The following is a 15,270-nucleotide window of genomic DNA, read 5'->3' as shown; positions in this document are numbered from 1 at the left end:
TGCCTGAGAAATCAAGAATTAATTTCTATACAAATAACAAAAAATAACTTATACTTTCAAATTACAATGAGATGATGTGAATTATGAATCAGGAACATGTATGTTCTTATCCGCTGTGCTTAATATTTGGTTTAATGTGATTTTCCCACATAAAAAGTGAAAAAATCAAAAACTGGGTCTGAAGCTCTTCTACTCTTACTTCCTCATTGAGAAATCTGGATCAGGCCTTGTGCCCCGCCCACCACCTGCTTGCTCCAGGTGGACAGGTGAAAGAGCAGAGAGTATGAAGATGGTTAGAGGAGGAAACATCAGAGAGACTCAGCCTCATGTTTGAGCCTCAGTCAGACCCAGACTCAGAGGAGGAGTCTGAGACCAGAACCAGAGACTAGCAGACGGATCAGAACGGTTAGCGTAGTTAGCATCTTTTATTTGTTTATGTTGGTTGTTAGCTTGTAACTGGAAGTGGCTGACACGGTGTTAGTAGCTGTGCTAATGCTAACTCTCTCGCTCTCTGTACTGACAAGGTTTTAGGTTTATTTAGCCCCGCCCCCTGTCCCCACAAGTTCACGGGATTGCTTCCTTAGGTTTGTGACGTATGAAACCCTGGCTGTCTGAATCTGTTTTTATTAAACTGTCATTGGTTCGCTGCAGGTAAAGGTGGAAACACTCAGTCATGGTGTTGATGATTATTTCACTCATCATATGATTTGTATTATATAAAAACATCATATGGATGTTAACAACCTTGATTTGAAGTGTGCGACTGTAGAGATTTCTGTTTAAGGGGGAAATACTCCGGAAACTTCAGCAACACTTGTAGAGTGCATTTCAGCTTCTATAGGGTGATCCAAACTGGCCCATCCCCCAGATCCACGGGGGGGCTGAAGGCTCCAGATTCACTATGTAGCAATTAGTGTTTGATAAGTTAATTAACAGCACATTTGTTTGTTAATACTTCATGCATCACTAAAGCACATTATCAACTTAAATGAATGGGCCTTAAGGCAACATCTTGTAGAGTGGATCTGAATGAAAAACCTAGTTTTAAGGTTTATTATTTCAGCTTATATGGTGCTTAAATAGCACATGTCAGGAAATAGATCTGTGCTTAATACATACAGAATGCACACAGAGTCAATGGGGGCGCTACATCACCTTTTAGCCCCAGAGCCCCTGACTGTGTTAATCCAGCCCTGGTCATTTAGCAATTGAGCGAGTCTGTGATTTCTGGTTATTTTAACTGAGGTGCTTTTTGCAGAACAATTCAAAGCAGAAGAGGCAGATAGAGGGAAAGTAAACAGTTACAGTAGTCAGGGGATTAACTCCAGGAATGCACCGGCCATCACACACACTGATGATATATAAGAGGGGATCTCAGGGGGGAGCTCAGTTTTAAGTGCACATACGACCGTGCAGGTTTCCTGAGCTGTGATTTGCCACAGGCCACTTGAACTTCAGATAACAATTGAGCTCTGTTTTGCTGCTGTGTTGCATTTTTTGTGTATGTATGTGAATGAGTGTGCGTGAGCAGCACAAACACAAACGGTGTCTTTACTCTCCGCTTTGTGTCGACTTCTCTTTTTTGGACCAACACATGTTTTTCTGTTTTTCCTCCCAAATATGTTTTTGTGTGTGTGTGGAGAGCAGAGTGTGTGGACAAAGGACTGGGTGTCTGCAGAGGGTGCTGGGGAGGGGAGAAGGGATGATGGGTGATGGGTGGGGGACTGGAGGAAGGGATGATGGGTGGGAGTCTGCAGGGGACGGCTGGCTGGCTGTGTTTATGAATGTGAGGTTGGGGGGGCAAAAGGTGGGGGCACGGGTGTGTGTGTGCGTGTGTGCGTGTGTGGGCATTCATCTGCATATGTGTGTGCATGTGTATAAGAACATGCATGTACTCATCTGCTGGTGAACCTGACTGTGTGTGAGTGTGTTTGTGTGTGTGTGTGTGCGCATTGCCTGCCTGTTTGCAGGCTTGTGTGTGTGCGTGTGTGTGTGTGTGTGTGTGTGTGTGTGTGTGTGTGTGTGTGTGTGTGTGTTCTTTTGTTTTGCTCTGGGTTGCTGGGTGATGGGACCAGCTGGGAGGGCTGAAGCCATTCACTTCCCTTCTGCTACCCTGAAGGCAGCCAGCAGGGAGGGAGGAAGGGAGAGAGGGGGTCGAAGGAATGAAAAAAAAGAGGAGAAAAGCGAGGAGGGGTGTGTGGAGGGGGTGGTTTTATCTCTCATGGCAAAGAGATAGAGAGACGGAGCGATCGCAATCAGGCAAAACAGACAGAAACTGACAGTGAAAGCAGAGAGGTGAGGAAGTTTTGAACGCAGCTCAGAGTGAATGAAGGGATTCATGAAGGAAAGTGAAGGGGGGGCTGAGGGAGGGAAAGTGTGTCAGGCTGAATCGTGATAGAGCAGCGGAGCTGACTCAGCCAGTCTGGTCTGGCGTAGGAGGGCAGCAGCAGGGGACCAAGTAATAGATTACTGTGCATGCACTATAATCAGATTACTGTTCTCTATTTGCATATAAAAGGATTATAGCAGTAAATGGATAGAAACTGATAACTGTGCTCTTTAAAACATAAAACAGGATTAGAGTAATCTGATTGCAGTAAAGGATGGTGATGAAAATTATTAATATTATTATAATACAGTAATCTAATTACAACTCAAGTAGAAAACAGTTCTGTTTATGCTAATAGATGTAACCTGCTCACATCAGCAGCTGTGCAATTAAAGTGTAACTCTAGCTCCTCTTCCACAGTCTGTTCAGGGCGGATTGCTGCACCTTCAGCCCGCCTCGTCACTCTGTAGGAAAGGTACAAACATGGATTGTGGGGCTGTGTTGTTCCACCTTTATGCCGGCAGTCGAGGTCGGCACAGAGTCGGATCAGTGTCTGTGTAATAGCCGGCATGGTGGGACAGACGCTGATGCTGCTGGGCCACGCGTTGCACGTCTGATTCCTGAACGCCGGCATGCTGATGGCATGAACGAGGGGTCTTCTTAATGCCAATATAGTGGGATCTCTGTTTGAAACACATAGTAGCCTCAACTGACAATCAGTGAATAATGATAAATGCTAAAAGTATGTTTGGAAGAGTCACAAAGTAAAGCAGACAATTGTCATTATCTGTTAACATCAGCTAACATTAGCTTCTCAGGTTATAGCAACAACAACAAAAATGGTCTTTCACATAAAATCTTTAAGGAATATCCTGGTATTTTTCAATCTGAAGCTTATTCTCATAATTGGGTCATGTTAACTTTGCACTCACCACCTTTATTGTAGAGGTGTGTGACCTATGGTAAAAGACCATACATATCTTTACAAACTAACTTCAATTTTACTTAATACTGAGTTCAACTGGATCCACTGAGAAGAATGTGGTAGTCTGGCCTTGTGTGTATCAAAGAAGACAAAGAATGCATTTTCAAATGTGTCTTTAGTGAGGACATCCTAACACAGACATCTCAGATAAGAGATTGGTGTCTGGTGTGTTATGGTCCAATGTGGTTCAGTTTAATGGACGTGAACTGGTCTATTCTCTTTACTTTTGTCTCAAAGTTCTTCTTTTTCTACGTTGTTCTGACTGAATCCCTGATGAGAAACAGAACAAAGAGCATCAGCAGAGGGAAAAATATCTCTGTGTGGATGGTGTGGCTGAACGGGAGAGAGAGGTTTTAGTAAAATGAAGCTGCTAGGCTGGAAAAAAAAAATGAGAAAAGAAAGATGGATAACCAGCTAAACCATTGTTGCTGGCTGCTAGTCTCTAAAGCTGCTTCCTTGTGCCGTGACTTGTGAGTCGGCCCGGTTTCTCTGGAAGATTAATGACCTTCCTGTTTTCAGCTACAGTGTCTCTCTCCACAGAGTTTTCACTGCAGCTCAGTTCAAGTTGAAGTGCTCTTTAAGAAATGCTGCAGAATCTAGAATCTATTGTTGAAGGCAAAACAGTGCAGGTTTTGTAAAAAGCGATAATAGCGCTGAGGTTTTAAGTATTACTACGACTGTTATTACACTGTCTGCTGCTTTGACTGGCACCTTTACTGCTGAAAATACCACAGCCATCACATTACCTCCAGCATTACTTCCTCCACCTACAACCCTCACGCTCTCTGCCACCATTCAGACTTAATGTAACCTGTGCAAAATTGTAGGAAATGAATTCTCCGTCATCAGCGTGTTGACACCCAGGGGACAGAAGTATCTGTGTTCCCTCTACTGCTGGACTATTGGTGAGTTGTTCCACTGGAATGTGTCACACTCACCATTTTGCTATGGATGGGTACACACACACACACACACACACACACACACACACACACATTAAAGGGTTACAGTAAACCTTTTCACATAGCCCTGAGCCAATAGACATTAAAGCATACAACAGAGTACTGTACTGAGTATGTCTGAGATGGTTATTACAGTGTCTCATAATGTCTCAGCTGATTTACACAACATCACATACTCAGCTTTCAAACTTTTAATTTACTTCAAATCAAATTATTTGCCATCTGATATGATTTAGATGCTTGTTTTTGACAGTTTGTAGTCTGATCAACAACATGCCAGTGAAGTCAGTGAACAACAGACACAGAAGAACAATTCATTTCAGAAGTTATGACACAAGGAAAAAAGAGAAAAGGACACAAATGAAAGAGACACAGCAACAGAGAGAGAGAGAGAGAGAGAAAGAAAGAGAACAACAACTTCTTTCCTGTAAGTCACCTGACACTGGAGGCGTCACACAGCCATGAGTAAACACACCTCCCTCCCTCCCGCTCGCTCTCTCTCTGTGTTTCTGTCTGGGTCACTCGCCCATTTTCTTAGTCAAGGCCCTTTTCTTGCAAGATGAAAAATTTGGTTTGGAGCGCCATAACTATTTTCTATTTATAAACCTATCTTCTCAATTCTTCAGTCTATGCACAGAGGGGTTAAGGAAAATAAGCTTTTTTTTTATACAAATGTTTTTTTAAAAGATAGGGCAGGTGTTATTTTTCATATTATTTCATCAAAACCAAAAATGTGTTGGAGCGTCTCTAAATAGTTTTTGATTTCCCTACTCAGTTTGTGGCACAAGTCCACTGCTTATAATAAGAAATAATACAATAAAGCCAGATTTACCTTTGTAATTAGACCGAATTTGTCTTTGTTTATTCTGTTAAAATGTCCCTTTCCAGCTGCCATAGAGAGTCTGGAGCGAGTTGTGCATGGCACTGTAGAGAACCTGCCTAAAATCTGTTGTTCTGGAGTTGTTCTGCTGTGATCCACCACAGTTCACAGCAGAACATCATGTCCACAAATCTCAGTGTGACAGATCAAACTGCTGCTGATGCTGTTATGAGCAGGTGTCTACATTCACAGCCAGCAACTTCAGCAACTAGTCACGGATATATATATTAAGGAGAATATATCCTGTGTGTGTGTGTATGTGTGTGTGTGGAACTGAGGCAGGAGGCCGAGAAGGGGAATGATGGACGCTAATAAAGAGACGGGTAAAGAGACAAAGAGAGAGAAAAGGAGGAGGGAGAGACAAAGAGAGAGGGAGAGAGAATGGGAAAGAAAACAGATGGGTGTTTTTGGTGTGGAGCTCCCTTCCCCTCCCTCCCTCCCTCCCTCCCTCCATGTTGGGCTGGCGTGCCACACCCATGTCTAATAGTATTATTAATATTCTCTGGTCCTCTTCACACACCCTTCCCAAATCTGCCAGTTTTTCTCTTCTTTTTTAAGTCAAATTTGTTTGTTGTAGTTTTTATGACCACACTGCATAAAATCATTTTAAATTTAGATATTGAGCTGTATAATCAGAGGTGAAATCACACTGCCTGTGCACTTATCTAAGGACTTATAGTTTCCAAATGGGATGCAAGAAAGCTTTTTTTACACACACACTTCAAACTAATCTAGAAGCGGGTTGTCTGTCCACGTGTGGGGTACAATAGAGAAATAATGTGACATTACTTCAACGCCACAAACTATGGCCTCAAAATTGAGTTGAATCAACAGCTACATGACACAGTCTCAACAAAAACGGAATGTTTTCTAAGTTCTAAGTTAAGCGAAGTGAGGTCACACATTGCACAACAGTGATGCAGTAGTGACGATTCCAGGTACCAGGTCCAGTCCACAGCTTCTGTCAAACTGAGTTGAGCTGGTGCCATGAAGTGGAAAAGGGTGAATAGTCTCCAAACAGAAAATAATACTGGATCTTACAACTCCCACAGTGCATGTCAATATCATTTTTCCATGAGATCCTTCATACCTGATTACCTGTGTTTTAAACTCCGTGTCTCCAGTTTGCACCACGAGCTGAAATTTGTCGTCCTGAGGACAAGGTGACATGTTTCACTGTAAGGTGAAGGAATCTCAGCTTGTCACCTCTTAACACAAGTTACAAACATCCATGAGTTGCAAGCAGTTCAAGCAAAAACTAATGTTTCCTCCTCAAACTGTTTGCTATGGATAGCTGTTAGAGGCCTTTTTATCTAGTCTACATAGTATTTCACAATAAAGGCATCATCTTGAGACTTTATTATGAATCACCTGATCAGGAATCACTGCACCAAGAAAATTGTTAAATTTCCCATAAGGCACAAAACTTCTGTTTGTCTTGTCGCAACTGTTTAATATTCTACATATGGAGTTGGTCTTTTTAGAGAACTAGTTGAAGTGCTGGACATTGAGAGTTAAGGGTATTTATGCAAAGTAACAACATTTTGGCTGCTCCGCACTTCTTCCAGAGATCTGCAGGATGTTTTCAGGAAGAAGGTAACAACAAGGCAAAGGCGACATCCCCTCAAGTACATTTTCATTTTACAATGCCAGAAATAATCTCCATCCATACTAACACTCTTGATGGGATGGACCCAATCAGCGAGTGAACGTGGGTGTTTGTGTCATTTTTTCTAAGAGTCTATGTTTTTGCCCATGCAGACTAAAATGCAACCCTGGAGTTTTCAAACTAAAAGAAGTCCAGCAGTGTTTCCTGAAGTCTCCAGAGCAGGTGTAAATGTATTAGTCTACGTCCACACGACTATGTTTTCATTTGAAAACGTGGTTTTTAAATGATCTCTGTCCAGATGCGCATGTTAGCTCCATATCAGACATGATCTCCATCCAGACTATCACACCTGAAAACACATACATATTGAGCAATCACGTACACCAGCCATGTGCGAGTCGGTGTAAACAGGAAGCAGATTTTCTACTCTGCAGTTGATTAGTTGCAAAAAATACTATGAACGAGAGACAGCAAAGACAGCTGCAGTGTTAAAATGCAAATTTTAACTGACCAACAGCTGCTAGCAAAAACAAAAGGTCAGTAACACTGTAATTCATTATCATGTTGTATTCACCACTGGTAGTCGAGGCTGATGAGAGCCAATCAGGGAGCGACTGTGGTTGCCTGCGTCATCGTTTCCAAAGGTCTCTGTTTGCGGCTGTTCAGACTACAACACAACGCTGGAGTTTTCAGTGGTATGTCTGTCTGTTGATGAAGCTGCCACTTCAAACGCACTGGTGGTAACACCAGCCACAGTGTTAGCAACAGTCACAGACGTAGGTGCAACAGTGATGATCACAGCAGCAGCTGGTAATGTAAAAGTTGCAGCAGTAATGTTTGTAGTAGCAGTAGTAGAAGTGTTATAGTAGGTGCCTATAGTAACAGAAGTTATCGTGGTGTTTAGTACTGCATTAGCAGAAATAGTAGTATTAACTGTGATACCAATCAGTTACTACGCTATTTAATGCACAATGCAAACTAGTAGCTGTGTGTTAATAAATCCTTTATATAATCAATAACATGCGGTGACTAGTGTGTAAAGATTCCTTTATTACTGACACAGTGTAATAAAAGACATAATCAATACATTGCTCACGTAAACAAAACTGATGAGTAACACAGACACATGCATATGAATCACTTATTCCAGTTGTGTGTGTGCGTGTGTGTGTGTGCGTGCGTGCGTGTATGTGCGTGCGTGCGTGTGGGTGTGTGTGTGTGTGTCATCCTCACATTGTCATGCTCACGTGTGTGGTGAATTTATAGACCTCAATGATATAAAAATGCACCATGTGTTGTCACGGCTGATATAAACAGAACATGACGGTCAGCAAACTAATTCTGGTGACAGTTGTAAACCTGCGAGTTACCACCCAGAGGTGCAACACAGCGACGGATGGGAGCAACATGTAGCTTCATGTACAAGGCGATGAGTTAGACCAGTGAACTCACCATGAGTCAGGTTCACACTGATGGTGACACACACACACACACACACACACACAACCTGATACTCGCACATAAAGACGTAGACAAAGAGCAGAACATAACTACAATAGAATAAAGGATTTACTGGCTTTTGACTCACTTGTAGCATTACACGTTGTGTTTGTGTTATTGTAGATGCTGTTACATTTTAAAGAGCATGTTGGGGAAACAATCATTTCTCATGTCATTATGATCTGAATGCATAAACTGTTGACCTTTTGCATTGTGCTTTTGTAATTCTGTTTGAGCGAAGGCAATCAAGTCACTGAAATTAAATAAAAACAAATAAATGGACAGAAGCGGAAGAAAAAAGAGAGAAAAAGACAGGGAAGAGAGAGAAAAATAGAGGTAAAGCAAAGGCAAAGGGGGAAAGAAAGATGAGGAACAAGCAGATTTTTACAGAGAGAGCGAAATAAAAGAAGCGCGAGGGAGAAATAAATAAAGATAGATGGAGGGAGGGAGGGATGTTGTGGGTGCAGCTCTCCAGTTGGTGTTGCTATGGCCCTGCCCTCCCTGCTCACTGAGCCATTTCCTGTTTTTGACCTGAAATCTTTATTTAGAGCCATCCCTCCTCACTGCTCGGCATTCATGAGTCAACTCAGAGTCCAGAGAGATGAACACAGGACTATATCAGACCTCCATTCACCACAGAGCCTACACATGCATTCACGCATGCACCGAGCTAACGTGCCTGTTAGCCATCCTCCAGCTGAGCTTTCATTCAGGCCAAACCGTTTGCATGATACTGATGTATTGAGAATCCCTGTTCCTGTCTTTTATTGTTTGACCAGCAGTTTCCATATAAGCTCTACTGTCTCCACTGACTGAGCTTGGGCTGTAACATTGAGTCACACGTCATACTGTCCAGTGATGGGTGTTTTTGTGTCTTGTAACCCTCAGCCAGCTATGACTTAAGTCCTGGTTACACCAGTATTTTAAATGGCAAAATCAATGGAATCACTGCAAAATAAATGTTCTCTTTTCTTTTTCGTTTAATAAACCAGGCCTTTACATGGAGAGCTTCAGTGCACCATGAAGGCCTCATTGCACTTTTCCTCCCTGACAAGAGGAGAAACTGAACGATTCTGTGCTCTGCAAATACTAGACTCCAATAGAAGGAAATATTTGTGACAGCAGGTTGATCAAAGCCTGTCTGGACAAAGTAGGGAGACTTGCATTGTGTCTGTGAGTGTATCAGTGCACAACTGGGTGAGTGTGCAGCAGGGGGCATCGGGGGCACAAACGGTCCAAGATGCCCATTTTCTGCCCCGGGATGCTCCACCGGTGTTTTTGTCTGCACATCGCAGACTCCACTGGGTTTTGTTTGAGTTTACCGGACATCACCCTGCCATCTGTTGTTGGGTAGGACGGGCCGGGCATTACTAACCAGCCAAACGGCACCAGCCCACTGCTCATTCCTGTGACCACCCACTATTCTGATAAATGATTGAAATAAATGATTTCAAGTTTCCAGTGCAAGTCAAAAACAGCCAGCAGATAACTAGTCTTATGGTCCTGTTGAGGGAGAGAGCGAGAGAAAGAGCGATTCAATGTTACAGAACATGCCTGTGTGTGTGTGTGTGTGTGTGTGTGTGTGTGTGTGTGTGTGTGTGTGTGTGTGTGTGTGTGTGTGTGTGTGTGTGTGTGTGTGTGTGTGTGTGTGTGTGGGCGGAGCAAAGTTGACGACGCCACTTCTCAGGGCAGCTGCTCGGTTTCAGCTTCTCCTGCTACGTTCACGTGCTCCTCGTAAAATTACGAGCCACAACAAAATGGATCCTGTCACCACAGTAATTATGACGTTATTACACGAATAACGACCTCTGGAGTGTAATTGATATTTTGAACCAATCAGTTGTCAAAAACGTTTGTTTATCTATGAACTAATTGTAGGTTAAATGTTATTTGGAGGTTTTGTTTTTAAGTATTAGAGAGGAAAACTTTCTGCACAGATGACTGTACCATCTTAAAAGTTTATTAGAGGCTGAGATTTATAATAAAATCCAAAAATAAATAAAAGATTAATTCACCCACAGTAGCCTGCCGCATACATAAAGGTTATGTCAAACAAAAGTTTACTTTTTTTTTAAAAACAATATAAATTCTGCAGTGCATCTGACTCAGGGTTTCCCTGCGTGAATCTTGGTGTAACATACGTCATTATCACTAACTAATATCTAAAATTTAAAATGTTTAGTCAAATGACATGAAGCGCACGTGCAGTTTACCTCGGGAGTAGGTCGTGTCCGGCGGCTCGTGAAGGCAGCAGCGTTCCTGTGAGCGGAGGCAGTTTTCTCCTCCTATCAGCGCCATTGTGTTACAGAGTCTCCGAGAGCTCGGACGACTTGTGTTTCTGTGGCTGACAGGACCGTTTAAATACCCCCCATGTTTCTCTTTCAAACTCCGGCGGACCTGGATGTGGTAAGACCTTAATTTATATCTTTCGGAGAGGAAAGTAAAACACGCCGTGGGGATACGTTACGACGGGGCAGTGTAACCTATTTCTAATGAATAATAGACACGGTGGAGGCTGGTGTTTGAGCGGTGCTGCTGTCGGGTATAGCGGGGTCTGGTTGGAAAAGTTTTCGTATTTAGCGGATAATATCTGTCTATACTGGTCCCTGCTTTACTACCATTGAACATGTATCTGTGTCTGCCGAAAACTCACAGTTCACAGAGCCGAGGCAGTGGCCGCCACTTTCCAGTTTATCACTAGGGAGAAAAGTCTGTCTGTTAAACTTTTTTTAACCAAAATACACTGAGTGCTTTCTCAAAATACACTCAGCTACTGGTACATACCGCTATAATGAATAACTTTAGCTAAATTAATAATTAAGTTATTTCAAGTGTAAAAAGTAAATCCTAAATTACATAAAATGACATAAATTTATAGAAATTTACATTACAATACAATACAATATAATTTGTTGAGAATGTGTTTGAGGCCTTTCTAACGACGTGGTGAAGTTACACATTTGAAGATACGCTTCAACAACAGAACACAAATAATATTTACATGAATGACATTTGCAAGCACACAAACTCTTTATTTATTATTATTATTGTTTATATTATCATTATTATTATTATTATTATTATTGTCTACCTGTGTGAAGTACACCTATTACCTGCTGTGAAGTGGTGAAGTGTGTGTGCAGTGTGAAGTGATTTGGTCTCCAGTGTTTGGGACCGTCTCAGTCGTGTAGCCATTATGGTGAGTGGAGGGGCCTCTGTTTCGTAACATGCACCACAACACAGCAGTCTGCTCTCTCAGTGACCGTACCTCCTCCTCACCCTGTCGCCCCTTGGCTGTGACCCACAACCTGCATGTGGGTCACAGTCAGAGTTTCAGTCTGGACCAGCACCCACAATATAACATAGACCCAGAGCAGACCACAGAGCATAGACACATAGGCAGATGTGAAGCAGAGTTATACAACTGCCTATACTGTAGATGAGCAGATAACCACAGTGGGGAGGGGGAAGCCTGAGTGGGGAACCCCTCAGACTTGAGGTTGGGTCCAGAGTATGCTAAAAAAAAAAAAAAAAAAAAGAAAAAGTTGATTTTAAATTTCATAGATTAATTTACTGGAACGTTTCCAATAAGAGACATGTCAGTGGCTGAATTTTGAGCTTCCACTCTACACTTCACTGCCAAGACAACTTGGAAAAAATAATAGTGGGCAGTCCCTGATTTTGTTTTAGAACCCAGATTCCCCACATGTTCTCTTAGCTTGCAGCTGTTATGTTCAGACTCAATAAATCAACATTCAGCTGGAAGGAAATTTTGGGGGATTTGGAGACACTATAACAATATCATCTTTAACACATATCTGCTTAGGTGTTGATTTGAAAATGGACTGGACATCATGAGAGAGGTGACAGCTGCAGGCTTTCATTGTCAATCTCTAAGGTTTGAACTTACCATCATAGGTCGGTTCTGATGCATCGGCTCCCCAGTGAGGGATGGATGTAGCAGGCTACTATATACTGCATACCTTCAGAGGCTGCATACCTGTAAGTAGCATTAATAATGAAGCTCCCAGTGCAGCAGTATGGCCTCAAGTGCAGTAATAAGGCTTGTACTGCAATGATAAGGATTATACTTAAGTAATAAAGGTGCAGCCTGCAGTAAGAATGATGACACTTGCAGCACTGAAGCCGGTGCCGCTGTAACAAGATGGGCACTGTGGTAATAAGGCCGACACTGCCGTGGTACGATGCATGCTGCAGTAATAAGGCAGATACTGCAGGAATAAGGTGGATACGACTGTACACCCGTATTGACAGTGTGAATTTCTGTAGCTTCTGAGGCTTTGTCACTGGAAGCATCAAGCTGGGTTTTCTCTCCCTGAAGAGGTTCGGTGGAAAAGAGTGGAGCGCTCAGCTGCATGTGGACACGTCTGCTGACCTAAATCTGCTATCTTCTTCTGCCTTTTATTTATAGATTTAAGTGTGTGTGTGTGTGTGTGCGTGTGTGCGTGTATGTGTGTGAGAGAGAGAGAGAGAGAGGGAGTAAGGGCGTTTGTGTGTGACTACACTGATTACCAGAAATTTGAGAAGCACACACACACTTACTTTTTGTGTGTGTGTCATTGTGAGTTACTGCACAATTCTGTAAAAGTGAGACATGATGTTAACTTTTTGTAAAAACAGTTGATTTTCCGTTTTAAGTATCATAACACCTTTAATCTCAAAGAATAAGTCATTTAAGCACATACACCTGTCAGGTGTATCTGAGGTGATTGACTGACAATGTTTAATGAACTGGCTGTTTTGTCCATGGTTGAACACAGCCTCAGTTTCCATTTACATCTGACTAAATAACAGCCCTGTTATAAATCCTAACTTAATGATTATACAACTTATGGTCACTCTGGTTGCTGCAGTTTGAGGTGCTGAATCTCTTAACTCCAGACACTTTAACTTGCTCTTTAAATACTTCTATCAACTCCATTTATCCATTCAGTCACATTAACAAAATAAGGATTGCTGTTAAAAATTAATTGTAATTAATTTATCGTTCAACAAAACTGAGAGAGAAAGTCTTTCAGGCTTCAAGATGGCCTTCAGCAAACCAACCTTTTTGTTTTAAGTGGCTAAGTCCACCCTGGGCCTGGCTGCTCTGACCAATGTCTCTTTATTAATGGGGATATTACATGTTGCGCAGTAGGAACTGTGGGATTTTGTAATCAGGTCTGTCATTATGTAAGGGATCGTAGTGAATTCCCTGTCTGATACTCAACTGACCTTCGTCATGTGAGCGTTTATGATCACTACGAGGGAACACACACACACATACACACACACACACACACACACACACACACACACACACACACACACACACACACACACAGACATTGTTTCCAGCTGCATGATTGGCTTATTTTTTCTCTAGCAACTGTCCTCCCTCATTGTTGTTGTGTCATAAAAAACATTTATCAAACTTTTTTCAGAAATTTCAAAATAAAAGAGTTTTTAGGATAGATTCTACTGTTTGTTTTCAAGTATACTCAGTCCTAGAGTATTTGACAACTTGTGTAATTAACACTAACACCACACACTAACCACAAAAACCATGATATTGCTCATATTCATCATTTTATTATAATATTAAACGTTGAAGCAACTTGAAATCCCAAAACAAATTAATTTACATTTAAATATTGAATCGCCCTTTATTCACCATCACCAGATCTCCTATAAGCATTTACCTTTTAACCCACCCATGATTTGCTTAATTGAAAGCCTATGTCTTGAAGAGTTTAAAGGTGTCACATCCATGTTTCAGACTGTTGAGTCTCACAGATAGCTATTGGGAAAAGACATATATCCTGTATTTTCCCATTTGAAGATATTTGCCTGTTTTATTGCAATCACATGCAAAAGAGCAAGTTGGCCATTATTTGTGGAAACACTGCTGGTGAGGTGTTGAGGATGATTTTTGATGACCATGTCTGGTTGTGGCACTTTGAATACGTGTGTGTTCAACAATGTCGTAAAACCAGAATTAAATTATGAGTAGACAGAGCTGTAGCAGTAGTCACGGCAGTAGCAGCAGTGGTAGAAACAGTAGAAGCAGCTATCGTCATGCTGTAACTGTATCCTAAGTAGTGTGTGGAAGCGTAGCTGCTATTGAGCGTAGTGGATCTGGTCAGGCGAGCACTACAACTCATTTCTTCCTCTGGGTTTTGTCTGGAATGTGTTTACTAGTTCCTCGTTGTGTGTGTGTGTGAGAGAGAGAGAGAGAGACACACACACGAGTGAGTTTGACGGTGTCGTCCTCATGTGCAGGGCTGGATGCGTTACAGAGAGTAGGAACCGTGGAGGCACAGTCATGACTGCGAACTGCAAGTCAGCCACTGTTTGCGAACGCTGAGATTAATACGTGTGGAACGAGGAACACGACAAAGTGTTCCAGTCATCTACCTGCAGCAGTGCAGTGTGTAGCGTATGTCCATACTTTGTGCATCCAGAGAACCTGAAATAGCTCGATGTAGAGGTGAGGGGGAGGGGTGGATGTGCAGCTCAGGCATGGAAACCAGCGTATCCGGTTACAGGATCATAATATCACTGCAGAGTCCATCCTCTAGCACTGCACTATCACACAAGACACGCACACATAAGCACATGCTATACACACACACACACACACACACACAAACACACACACACACACACACACACACACTCACACTCACACACACTCACACTCACACACACTCATACTCACTACAGCCAGCTCCTGGAATAATATTCTCAGCCCACATGTCTGATGTGTGTTTGCAGGCACAGTTGGCACACTAGCACACACTCTCATGCTTGGACACACACCTGACCTCACCTCTAAACATGTGAAAGGTGCATGTTTTTATGTTTTACATAATCATTTTGAGATTTGATTAATACTCCTCAGTCATTCAGACATGATAAAACTCACTCTTTATGTTCTATTTCTCTTTGCCTCATATTATTATTTTATTGTAAGGCCCACCTCCCTGAAGCCATCATCAATTT

The 15,270-nt window shown here is 42.2% G+C and overlaps 1 protein-coding gene across 2 annotated transcripts in view; it reads left to right on the top strand.

The window, feature by feature from the left end:
• The window catches only part of sertad2b (SERTA domain containing 2b), a 39,377-nt gene that overhangs the window by 13,768 nt on the left and 10,339 nt on the right, over positions 1 to 15,270 (top strand). Inside the window, exon 1 of one of the 2 annotated variants that reach the window (XM_056395762.1) lies at positions 10,372 to 10,671. The exons of the other annotated variant lie outside the window; for it this stretch is intronic. The gene's annotated coding sequence lies outside the window, so the exon portion shown is untranslated. Of the gene's footprint in view, positions 1 to 10,371; positions 10,672 to 15,270 lie in introns of those variants that run through there. 2 annotated transcript variants of the gene reach the window in all.

Source organism: Seriola aureovittata, chromosome 14, assembly GCF_021018895.1.
Source record: "Seriola aureovittata isolate HTS-2021-v1 ecotype China chromosome 14, ASM2101889v1, whole genome shotgun sequence".
NCBI lineage: Eukaryota > Metazoa > Chordata > Actinopteri > Carangiformes > Carangidae > Seriola > Seriola aureovittata.
The sequence above is the reverse complement of the archived record's forward strand: the minus strand, read 5'-3'. Positions and strand labels throughout refer to the sequence as shown.